A 12,964-nucleotide genomic window follows, 5' to 3' on the forward strand; every position below is an offset into this window, starting at 1 on the left:
GTAAAAGAAAAATTTTTTAATGTGCACAGCTTTGCACACAGAACAATTTCAATGCCATTAAATGACAAGGTTGGAGTAAGCGGGCTGCATCACATTTAGCAAAAGAAAAAAAAAATGTATTTAAATTTGCATGAGGTCTGCAGACAGCTTCATATTACTGCCACAAAACGACAACGTGGGATACAACGGGATATATCACGTTTTGCAACAGAAAAAATTAAAAATTTTTTATTGTGCATCAGGTATGCAGACAGCTTCATATCATCGCCACAAAATGACAACATGGGATACAGATGGCTGTATCATGTTTTGCAACAGAAAAAAATTACAATTTTATTTTAATGCGCGCTAGATCTCGCGAGGATGGAAGTAAAGCAGCACATGCCTGAATGCGCCGCTTCACTTCCATCCGAGATTTGAGAGGCAGAGAAGGGTGGGCCAGATGGGTGAAATAGAAGGAGCTGCTTCACTACCATCCTCGAGAGATTTGAGATGCAGAGAAGGGCGGGCCAGACGGGTGAAAGAGAAGGAGGTAATAGGATACCAGGGCGGGCTTGATTCACTTACCATACACCTTCCCAGTGAGGCAACTAGTCATCGGGACAGCTCCCCACACCGTATGCGGCAACTGCAGAGCTCCACACCCGCTGTATAAGACGACACCTGGCGTATAAGATGACCCCGGACTTATACAGCGAGTGTATCCCAAAATCTATATTTTAAATGTAAAAGTTGGGGGTCGTCTTATACACCCAGTTGTCTTATACGCCGGAAAATACGGTAAATACTGACAGACATGTGACACTTTTAGGGGCTTTATCGCAAAAGGAGTGAATACATATGCACATGCCAATTTTTAGTTCTTTGTTCCCATAAATTAAATTTATACCTACTGTATATTTTTCTCACTTCACTTTACCAACTTAAACTATTTAGTTCTGATGCATTACACACAAATCGGTTTTCAAAAATATATTAACACAGGCTTTAGTGCAACAAAATAGATAAAAAGCCAAGGGAGTGAATACTTTCCCAGGACACTGTATATATCTCATTAAAGGATAAGCAAAAATGTATTATGTTGTAGTTACTATTGCTCAAGTGATCCCGACCCGTGTGTATGATACCCTGTCTAGCCTATTGGTTAAAGTCTAGAAGTGTCTACTCCTCCCATCCTCTCCCCTCTTGTTGGGTCCTGCACTAGTTGTAAGAGGTAATTGTCTTTTATTTATTGTCAAAAAACATGTTTTCTTTGCTGGACCTGCAGGATTCTGCTCCCAAATTATATCAGGGTAATTTAAATTCCATGAGTTGAACATTGTGCGGTGTTACATCCTAAAAGTTGGAAAATTAGTGCATAACTCTGCATTGTAAAAAATGTTCTGACTTTTCAAAGAGAATTATGCTAGAGTTCAGCCACAATTGCTTTGATGAATCGGAGCTTTAATATACTACAACAAACAGTTGGATAAAACATCAACAAGGAAGACTGCAGTATTGTAAAACATCATAGTATTAAGTCATAATGGCAATAACTTCAGATGTTTCTGACCCCCTTCCTCTCCTTTACAACCATACTCTATCATCACATTAGTTATGATAAAGCAAATCTAATATTATACATTCTTTCACATCCAAATATGGTGGAATATCATGTATAAAAACCCATTTAAGCTACATTTGTGGGCGAGGTGTCTGTTGTGAGTTCATTTTCTCCTTCGTCACTGAGGTCTTGTGAACTCCCTATTCTGGTAAAGGAAGGTAATGAGCCTGAGTCTAATGAGGATGATTGGCTGAGTGGAGTCACGGACTGGATATAAGGCTGCCGACGCCCTTCTGCCCTGCGGGTGATTTCTCTGTGGACTTCTAGGACACCAGTCTGATTCCTGCTCCCTTAAAGCTAAGTTTTTTGCTTTGCCTGTTGCTCTGTCTTCAGAATATTCCTGAGTACTGACATAGCTTTTTGAAGCCTAGCGTCTTCAGGGCCTTTTTCACTGTCAGTCTGTTGGCTCTTATTTTCATAGGGTTTTTAACGGATTGCAGACAGCAGCCTTCCTGTCCTTTCCTATGTAGTTAGCTTGGGCCCCATCTTTGTTCAGTCTATCTTTCTGTCTGTGTTAGTGCTTTCATCTTGCTTCACCGTCATTATATGTTGGGGGCTGCCTATTGCTTTGGGGTCTGCTCTGGGGCAGTTTAGATTTCCCCTTTCTTTCTTTAGGCCTATTTAATTCTCCGGCTGTGATCGAGGGGTCTAGGGCATCGTAGGAACCCCCCACGGCTACTGCTAGTTGTGTTGATAAGTTCAGGGGTCTGCAATCCGATAGCTGCCAACTTCTCTGGTTTTCTGGACTTAGCTAGCATTTCTGTTTTTGCCTCCTACGGTGACTCAATCATAACAGGTGTCTGGTAGTTCTCACCCCAATATGACACAGGGCCTCAAACCAAATCTGTCAGGAGTCAACTCGTAAATCTCCTGTCCATGTTTGCTCCATACACACTCATAAGAGATGAGATTAAAACAACCCAACAGGTTTATTGTACAGGGGTTAAAAGGTGTAAAAGTCAGATGGCATAGCAAGGAACAGCAAAGAAATTATATCACACAAACACAACAGATATGTAATAGAATGAAAGGTACAGGATGTACTTTACAGCAAGTCTGGATGCTGTGATAGTGAGGGACAATCCCTGGGGGGTAAAACAGTACAGCTATTGTAGGGAAGGTGACCTGACGGACGGACTGACTGGTCAGATTTCAGAAAGGAAAACAGCTAGGAAAGTGTAGGTGACGTGCAGTACCTTGGGTTGACCACTAGATGGCAGGGAGGAGTGTAAGTTCAGGACTTGACATCAGCTTAGGGCTTTAGAAACCGTTGGTCATGGGGGCGGAGTCACAGGGAATCGGGAAAGCTATAAATTTGACAGGAGGATTCCCGAAAGTTCCTGTCCCCAGGGGGAGCTCAAGTGACGAGGAGACTGTGACAGTTGGTGCACTGTGAGGAGAACCTAACCAGGGGACTGAGGAGAAAGGAAGTCGGGGGGTGGTCCTGACACAAAGTACCGCAGTATAGACGAGGCTCCGGGCGAAGGATATCGTATAGGGAACGACATTTGACCAGTAAAATTACTGTTGGTGTTCAGGCCTAAGGCAGCCACAGTGACGGAGCTGTCAGAACATCACTAAGTGCGAAGAGACGGTGCGTAGATATACATCCCAGGTGAAAAGTACGATACGTCGATGTGTTCTGTAACCGGAGAGCCCTTGAAGAGAATTGCGGTGTGCCGTGAGAATAAACTTGGACCTGTTGCACCCGAAACTTGCCTCCATCTTATGTCTATACGTCACTGCGCGGTATACAGAGGGACCACCCCCCAGCCCGGCCTACCGACCCTACACTATCACACCATAAATTCCCCAGCTCTATCGATGCTGCTGGCCCCCAATTCTACCTATGCTGCTTGCTCATCTCTACCGGGAACACATACATCAGATACATGCGTCTGCGGTTCGGCTTATAGTCCATAGTTACCTAATTCTGCTTTTTCACCTTCTCTTTTCTGACATGAAAGGACGTAGCTGCCTGATATCTCGCATAAATAATAAAGATTTAAGTACAAAACAAGAAGTCTGCAAGGAACACGCAAGGAGACTTTGTTTAATACTATAAGGTTTCTCAGTGTGAGCTTTTTTGTCATTTAATACAATAATACTAAGGTTATTTGCAAGAACTATTATCCTTTGGTAATGCAATATCATTAAATAATTATGTCAATTTCATTAAAGCATTATTATTCTCTGCATAAGCTATACCTTTCGACAAATTTACCAATTCATATTCAATGCTATTATTAACATTTTAATTACAAGTTCTAATTTCCTTTTTACAGACTTAGCCTCAAAAATATTTATTTTTTTTGTCAAGATCCTCAAAGTATGTCACCCGCTACTTTCATGCTGTGAATCCGAGAATTGTACATGTTTAAAGGAATACATTATTTAAATATCCAAAAAAATAGAGAACTCTGAGCAAAAGAAAGCCGTACCTTTTCCTCTAATTGTATGCGGGGATGATTTCCATACACAATGCTCTGGCAATTTTGTAATGGAGACTTTTTATACGTTGATTAGAATACTAAGCATGATTTCATTCCAGCTTGTCAAGTTCTCATAAAATAAAATATAAAAACAACCATCCTTGTATTAGCAAGCAAACTACCCTTCAGTGTGTGCCACTATCCCCCAGAGCTAGAGAACTGGTTAGCACCAGCCTCCCTTGAGCTTAGAGCAAATTACTGAAAGCAGGGCTCACATAAAATTAAATCATAAATTATCTGACTGCTATCTCACTGCCTTCTGATACACTCATTGGAGATCATTTAAGTGAAGCTGACGGGAAGCAGAGCTCATACGCTTGCAGATGCTAACACATGGTGCAAGCACAGAGGTCATGCTTCAACACCTTTGCTTTTTCATGACCTTTGCATTGATGCTAAATAGAAAAATGGAGTAACAGTGCCAGACAAGCCCAAACCTAAAACAGCTTCCAGAAGCTGTAACAACAATTTTAGGGATGCATGCCTGTTGTGCACGGCTAGCCTAAGAAAGTAATAAGAAGCCCACACTGGCCAGCAATTTTCAAAAGCATAGAAGGTAAAAAAAAAAAAGAATTAGGTGACCCTAACTCCATCAGTTTTTGCACCATGTGAAATAAAATTTCCATGTGGCACTTGTATCTGATGCACAGCATGGTGATTTATCAAAGATGCAAAGAGCATGCAGAAACAATCTTTATTACATCCATTTCCTGCTTGTCAGCCGAGATCATGTTGGCTGTTCATTAAAGAACTCATGCAGGTGAAAGGAATATATCTCGATACCTTGATAGATTGTCCGCTTCCCCACTGTGACAGCCGCTGGATGGATTGAGCAGCGGGGAAAATGAAGAAAAGCGCTGACTCGAAAGCTCTGCTGTCAGATATATTTTTACATAGGCAACCATGTCATTTCTGCTAAACAAACATCACCTTAGTATAATGTGTTGGGATCTGGAGCAGCCCTACACACCTCCTACCCCCAGATTCCACAAAAAACAATTATAGGGATTATGTTGAGGAATCATGTCAATTTGTAATAAACGATTGCATCAGGTTTTTTTATCATGTGTATTCTGGTTTTGTAGGTTACCAATAAAACAGCCGTTCAGTGAGATAAGAGCTTTCTAAGAAGTTGTGAATAGGAGCGAGTGCCGTAATTAAAATGGAAGAGTGAAGCAAAGTATTTCTGTCTCACTGGTACTGCACTCAGCAATCAGTAATATTGTCATAGTTAATACAAATGATAGATCTGTTCTGGGGTTTATTGAATTCTGCTCATCACAGAATGTACTCTATGGAGGATACTATAATGCTTGGGCAAGCCTTATGTCTGCAATGTCCCAAACATTGTTTCCAGCTTTTGGGATTTGTGTGTGTAACTTAATAGAACTTCAACATTTCTGGGCAAGGCTGAATCAAGTTCCATTTGTGCCCACAGTGGTGGCTTATAGAGATGAGCGAATCGGGAAAAATTTGAATTGTCCTCTTTGCTCTTTTGTTAAATTCTCAGAGAAGGTACTATCTATGAATTGAATAACCTTTATTATGCTCTTGGGTCTCTCCAGTCCCCAGAATGTACTTAACATAATAAGTAGAAAAATAAAAATATCATCATACCCACCACACCGCTAACCTCTCTGGCACCTCCACTACTCAGCTGTTCAGTTCTCATTGCAACTTTGGATCAGCATCTGAAGCGGTGAATTCCTTTGACCTTGGCTGTAGCACACACGGTGATGTAATATGTCTCTGTATGTGGGCTACCACCTTTGTGGAATCATGCGCTGAACCACCCCAGGCCTAGTAAGCTCAGAAGTCTTGGCCTAGTGACCAAGGACCATGAATTTCACCACTTCAATCCAAAGATGTGATGAGATGTGGACCAGTGGCTGTGAGAAACGAAAATGACAAAGAGGTGAATAAACATTTTTGTTTTTTTTACAGTTTGATGTTTTTTTTTGTTTATAAAAATGGTGGCCAGCAACCACCATTTAGAGCAAGATAAAACAGAAGTGAAAAACAATACAAGTAATGACATGCACATCTGATATGTATGTATATTTATTCAAAAAGCAGCTTGTTATTGTCAGGGCATCATTTTTTCCAATAACTTATATTTATATTTGCAGGCATTAGCACTTTATTTATTCATTTGTAGATTTGTATACATTGTGAGTGAGGTTTGAAATTGAATATGCATAGATATCATTTAGTTATTGAATATAAATTGTTTTTTTAATATCTATTATCATAGGATATATGAACACAATTTGATTGCTGTGGTAGACTTTTTTTTGCCAATTGCGGTATACACATTTTGCTTTGCTGTTATTAGTTATTGAAACACCATGATGTGTGAGTTCATTTTGGAGAATTTCCTTTTTTATTATATGCATCATGGAGGATATTTACAGTGGGTACGGAAAGTAGTCAGACCCCTTTAAATTTTTCCCTCTTTGTTTCATTACAGCCAGAGAAATTCCACAAAGTTCATTTTTTTTCTCATTAATTTACACTCTGCACCCATTTTGACAGAAAAAAACAGAAATGTAGAAATTTTTGCAAATTTATAAAAAAAACCTGAAATATCACATGGCCATAAGTATTCAGACCCTTTGCTCAGACACTCATATTTAAGTCATATGCTGTCCATTTCCTTGCTATCCTCCTTGAGATGGTTCTACTCCTTTATTGGAGTCCAGCTGTGTTTAATAAAACTGATAGGACTTCATTTGTAAAGGTACACACCTGTCTATATAGGACCTCACAGCTCACAGTGCATGTCAGACCAAATGAGAATCATGAGGTCAAAGGAACTGGCCAAGGAGCTCAAAGACGGAAATGTGGCAAGACACAGATCTGACCAAGGTTACAAAAGAATTTCTGCAGTACTCAAGGTTCCTAAGAGCACAGTGGCCGCCATAATCCTTAAATGTAAGAAGTTTGGGACCACCAGAAGTCTTCCTAGACCTAGCCATCCACCCAAACTGAGCAATCATGGGAGAAGAGCCTTGGTGAGAGAGGTAAAGAATAACCCCAAGATTACTGTGGCTGAGCAACAAAGATGCAGTAGGGAGACGGGAGAAAGTTCCACAAAGTCAACTATCACTGCAGCCCTCCACCAGTCGGGTCTTTATGGCAGAGTGGCCCAACAGAAACCTCTCCTCTGTGCCAGATATATGAAAGGCCGCATAGACTTTGCTAAAAAAAAAAAAACACATGAAGGACTACCAGACTATGAGAAATAAGATTTTCTGGTCTGATAAGACAAAGATAGAACAATTTGGTGATAATTCTAAGCGGTATGTGTGGAGAAAACCAGGCACTGCTCATCACCTGCCCAATACAATCCCAACAGAGAAATATGGCGGTGGCAGCATCATGCTATGGGGGTGTTTTTCAGCTGCCGGGACAGGATGACTAGTTGCAATTGAAGGAAACATGAATGCGGCCAAGTACAGAGATATCCTGAATGAAAACCTCTTCCAGAATGCTCTGGACCTCGGACTTGGCTGAAGGTTCAACTTACAACAAGACAATGACCCTAAGCACAAAGCTAAAATAACAAAGGAGTGGCTTCAGAACAACTCTGTGACCATCCTTTACTGGCCCAGCTAGAGCCCTGACCTAAACCAAATTGAGCATCTCTGGAGAGATCTGAAAATGGCTGTCCACCAAGTTCACCATCCAACCTGATGGAAATTGAGAGGATCTGCAAGGAAGAATGGCAAAGGATCCCCAAATCCAGGTGTGGAAAACTTGTATCATTCCCCAGAAAACTCATGGCTATATTAGCTTAAAAAGGTGCTCCTAATCAATACTGATCAAAGGGTCTGAATACTTATGACTACGTGATATTTCAGTTTTTCTTTTTTAAAAAAATTGCAAACATTTCTACATTTAGGCTGAGTTCACACGTGGCGTTTTTTTTGCATTTCCGCTGCGGTTTTTAACACGCGATTTTGCCACGAAAACACGAAAAATAAGCATCCCATGCATTCCTATGGGATTACGCAATGCTGTGTAATGCTGTGGTTTTTACGGTGGCGGAATCGCTTCACGGTAAAAAATGCAGCATGCTCATTAATTTCGCGGAATTGCGGCAATCCCGCACCCATAGGAATGCATTGTTCCGCTTACTTCCCGCATGTGGCTGTGCACACCATGCGAAAAGTAAGCAGAACAATTGCGGATGGTACCCATGGTCTGGAGGAGAGGAGACTGTCCTCCGGGCTTTGGGTACCATATCCCTGTAAAAAATAGAATTTAAAATAAAAAATATTGTTATTCTCACCTTCCGACGTCCCCCACGCAGCCTTCCCATCTCTCTCCACGCTCTCGCTCCCAGCAATCCTTTGCGAAAATGCCCACGATGACGTCCATTCTCGCGGGATCACGAAGTCTTGCGGTCATTCGCGCGACGTCATCGCGAATTACCGCGAGACGTCGCGATCCCGCGAGAATGGACGTCATCGCGGGCATTTTCGCAAAGGATTACCGGGAACGAGAGCGTGGAGAGAGGCGGGAAGGCTGCGAGGGACGTCGGAAGGTAAGAATAACACCATTTTTTATTTTTTTTATTATTTTTTACATTTTATCTTTTACTACTGATGCTGCATAGGCAGCCTCAGTAGTAAAAAGTTGGTCACACTCGTCAAACACTATGTTTGACGAGTGTGTCCAACCAGTCAATCAGTTCTCCAAGCGATGCTACAGATCACTTGGAAAACGCTAGCATTCTGCAAGCTAATTATGCTTGCAAAATGCTAGTTTTTCCGCTGGAAAATCGCAGGAATTTAAAATGTGATTTTCCCGTGGAATGGAATTCCGGAACTCTCGCGGTAATTTCCGTGAGAGTTCCGCTACGTGTGAACTTAGCCTTAAGTTTTTTTCAGACAAGATGGGGTGCAGTGTGTATAATAATGAGAAAAAAAATGAACTTTTTTGAATTTACCAAATGGCTGTAATGAAACAAAGAGTGAAAAATTTAAAAGGTTCTGAATACTTTCCGTATCCACAGTATAACTGGTTTTAATCATATAGTTTGTGTCACATTGAATAAATATACAGTACATACATATCTTCAGTTGTGCCAGAGGCATAGCTAAGGTTTTGTGTGATTATAACTATGGTGATGCATCCTAATTGGTGATGTAGAAGAACCTCAGCAGATGACTTGGTTAATTATGAAAATAATCTCTATACAAAGACCAAAACTGATATTACCACCATATACGCACGCACGTGGTCAAAATTGTTGGCTCCACTCATTTAATGGCAGAAAAACCCACAATGGTGGCAGAAATAACTTGAATCTGACAAAAGTAATAATAAATCAAAAATCTATGAAAAGTCCGAAATTGTTTTTCAACCATGCTGTTCTGATTGCATTTACTATACACTTGTACTGTTTCGGGTCAACATGACCCAACCTATTAAAATATTAAAATGTTGATTTTTAGCTACTGTAAGTAGAGATGAGCGACTTTGCCTTTTTTAGGGTCGAGTCGGGTTTCATGAAACCCGACTTTCGCAAAAGTCGGGTCGAACGAAATCGGTCGACTATAGGGAAAAGTCAGAGGCCGACTGAAATACGAAACCCAATGTAAGTCAATGGGGAAGCAAAGTTGGCAGGGAGTGGAGGACAGTAAACACACCTACAGTGCACATTTCAATGACAAAAACATAAATTCTTATTACTGAAGCTTGTCAACCTTAAATTACTTCATAATAATAGTTACACATTGAAAACTGGGGGTTATTTGGCTAAAGTTGGGGGGGGTAGGGTTAGCTCCAGGTTTTCGTGTGCCCTAGGCCAAAGAGTGTCACTGCGCCCCTTTAACACATACCACAACTCATGATGCTCCGATACGGCACAGAAATATAGGTATAGTACAATGACAAATACTTCACTGCTTACATGACATGACTGATCTATTTTAAATTGTACAGTAGCTCAAAAAAAGGACAGTATATTACTCCATACAGTATTATGGCCACCACATTGTGTGCCATACAGAATAATGAGTCCCATATATTTCTCCATACAGAATAATTGGTCACTCACATATAATGTTCCATACAGTATATGATGAGCTCCATATAATGCTCCAGTATATGATGGGCCTCATGGATGATGCTCCAGTGTATGATGGGCCCTAATAATGCCCCATATATAAAGGGCTCCATTTATAATGCTCCAGTGTATAATGGGCCCCGAAAATGCTGCTCCAGTGTCTGATTTCCCCAATCTGGAATGCTCCAGTATATGATGGGCCTCATAGATGATGCTCCAGTGTATGATGAGCCCCAATAATGCTCCATATATAATGGGCCCCATTTCTAATGCTCCAGTGTATATGCAGCTCCAGTGTCTGATCTTCCCCATTTATAATGTTCCAGTATATGATGGGCCTCATGGATGATGCTCCAGTGTAATATAGGCCCTAATAATGCTCCATATATAATGGGCCCCATTCCCCATACTCCAGTGTATAATGGGCCCCGCAAATGCTGCTCCAGTGTCTGATGTCTCCAATCTGGTATGCTCCAGTATATGATGGGCCTCATGGATGATGCTCCAGTGTATGATGGGCCCTAATAATGATCCATATATAATGGGCCCCATTTCTAATGCTCCAGTGTATAATGGGCCCCATAAATGCTGCTCCAGTGTCTGATGTCCCCCATTTGAAATGCTCCAGTATATGATGGGCTCCATTTTTAACTAACCCAGGCATGGTATGTGAAAAGAGCTCCATGGAGTAATCTGAAGTGTGTGCTGCCACATTCTTCACTTTTGGGGTGGGTGAATGACACAAGGAAAGGGGTTGCTCCTGACTAGAAGCCTGCAGTGCTTGCATTTTAATGAAACTTCAGAAGAGGAGGCGATAGTGCTGGAGGCTGTTTCAGCAATGTAAGGCAAAAGCAGTTCCTGATGCTCCGGCTTTAAAAGCAGTCTACCTACTCCCAGAAAACGGAGCCTTACAGGCCTTCCAGAGCTGCACCATGACGCAGGCTCAACACCTCCTGCCTTAGCTGCTATTGTATTTTTGGCACTACCAGCAGATGCAACACCACCATCAGTACCAGGTGGCCCCCCACGCCCACGTCCGCATCCTCTTCCACCATACTTCTTCATGTTTTGGAAAATGGACACAAAATACCAGCAGATATATGGTACTGTATCAGAAGCGTACAGCTCTATACAGTCTAGGGATAACAGTAAGTCTCCATATATATTTCATGAGTCATACACAGACGCTCGCAGGCTCAGTATGTATTACACAATAAAATAAAAAGTTGAAAAAGGGTACAGTATCACCAGATATAAGGTATATATAGTATAGTGTAAACATTCTGAATCTCTGTATACATTTCAGGAGGCAGACACAAACACTCTCAAGCCCAGTATGGATTACACAAGAATATGAAAAGCTGTAAATGGGTAATGTAACACAAATGTACAGCTGTATATAGTGTTGGGGTAATCTTAAAGCTCCTAATATATTGCCGGAGTAACAGACAGATGTTCACAGGCTCATTATGGATTACACCAGAATCTAAATAGCTAAATAGGTTACTGTATCCAAAGCGTACAGCTGTATACAGTGTTGGCCAAATTTGAAATCTCGGTATATATTTCCGGAGTCACCGTCAGACACTCACTCAGTCTGGGTTTGACCATAATAAAAATGTTGTAAAAAAGGTACTGGATATCAAGATATTAAGTATATATATTATAGGGTACAATTGAAATGAAATCTCCATATACATAGTCCCATAGTCACTCTCAGACGCTTACTCAGTATGTATTTGACCATAATACTAAATGTCGAACAAAGGTACTGTATGACAAGATACAAGCTGTATCAAGTATAGGGTAAAAATTGGTATCTCCAATTCACCGTACATATAGAAGGCGTAAACCACACACGCTCACTCACTATGGATGATACCGTAATACAAAATTTGGAACAAAGGTACTGTATCAGCACATACCAGGTGTATCCAGTCTAGGGGTAATTGTTAATTTCCATCTATACTTCCGGAGTCAGACACAGACACTCACAGGCTCACTATGTATTACACCAGAATTTAAAAAGTAGAAAAAGGGAAAGGTAGTAGAAGCGTACAACAGTATACAGTGTTGTGGTACTTTTAAATCTTCGTATATATTTCAATCTCAGTAAGCCAGTCCAGACTCTCTGCTACTGGAAACTACATGGATACAAGTACAGACGGAAAGTCGAGTGTTAGCAGAAATTTGGGAATTACTCATCGCGGGAAAACTTCCTGGTAGAAGTTGCAGAGGCGATGCAGACCCTCAATTACTGTGTCTGTGGAGACAGCGAAAATGGTTCTTTGTGAAGAAAGAATTGCTTTATCGCAGTAGCATGGATCACATCACCGTTACTTGTCTCCATCAAATTGTGATAACAGGGAGAGATGTAGACATGGTTCCTACTGCCTATCATGATGTGTCTCGTCATTTTGGAGTGCAAAAGACAGAAGCCACAGGCCGTAGGCAATTCTATTGGATTGGCATGAGAGGAGACATTGAAAAATGGTGGCAGGAATGTCACACGTCTGTGACTATCACAACTGTGAAAGGTGATCATAAAGCACCACTGCATTCGCTTGTAAGTTGACATCCATTACAAATGGTAGCCATTTATCATCTGAAGATAGAGGCCAGCAGGACAAGCCATAGCTACATCTTAACCATTATCGATCAATACACCTAATTTCTAATGGCCGCCCCTGTGAAGGATTTAACTTCCCAGACTACACAGCAGTGGAGCAGGGAGAGGTAAGTATTGCAACTTGCAAGTGCTGTGGCCACGACCAAGCAGGGGGGGCACACTCG

The sequence above is a fragment of the Dendrobates tinctorius genome, unplaced genomic scaffold (assembly GCF_039654945.1).
Source record: "Dendrobates tinctorius isolate UK_male_01 unplaced genomic scaffold, ASM3965494v1 ptg000111l, whole genome shotgun sequence".
In the NCBI taxonomy this organism is placed as follows: domain Eukaryota; kingdom Metazoa; phylum Chordata; class Amphibia; order Anura; family Dendrobatidae; genus Dendrobates; species Dendrobates tinctorius.